The sequence below is a fragment of the Nannospalax galili genome, unplaced genomic scaffold (genome assembly GCF_000622305.1).
Source record: "Nannospalax galili isolate Female #2095 unplaced genomic scaffold, S.galili_v1.0 scaffold842, whole genome shotgun sequence".
NCBI lineage: Eukaryota > Metazoa > Chordata > Mammalia > Rodentia > Spalacidae > Nannospalax > Nannospalax galili.
The window spans coordinates 1,527,158-1,527,560 of NW_008349291.1; positions in this window are offsets into that span (position 1 = coordinate 1,527,158).

The following is a 403-nucleotide window of genomic DNA, read 5'->3' on the forward strand; positions in this document are numbered from 1 at the left end:
CTCCTTATAAAGCCCAGGCTGGCCTTAAACTCTTGATCCTCCTGCTTCAGCTCCCATAGTGCTGGGACTACAGGCATGTGCCACTGTGCCCAGTGAAGTCTATTCTTTTTCCATCACATAAGTCCTGGGGATCCAACTCAGGTCCTCAGATGTGGCAGCAAAGAGCTTTACCCACTGAGCCATCTCACTGGCCCAGAGCCCAGGTATTATGTGTTGATGTCTTATCTCTGTCCTGAGTCAGCACTGTGTTCAGAAGTCCACAGTGAAGATGCTGAGGGAGAGAAGGCAAAGGACAAACCTTCTAGACAAAGGCCTTTCTCCTAGGCACAGATCCAAATACATCATATCTAATTTTGATGCATGTAATTATTTTGTGTGTGCATGTATGCATGCATGCCATGGC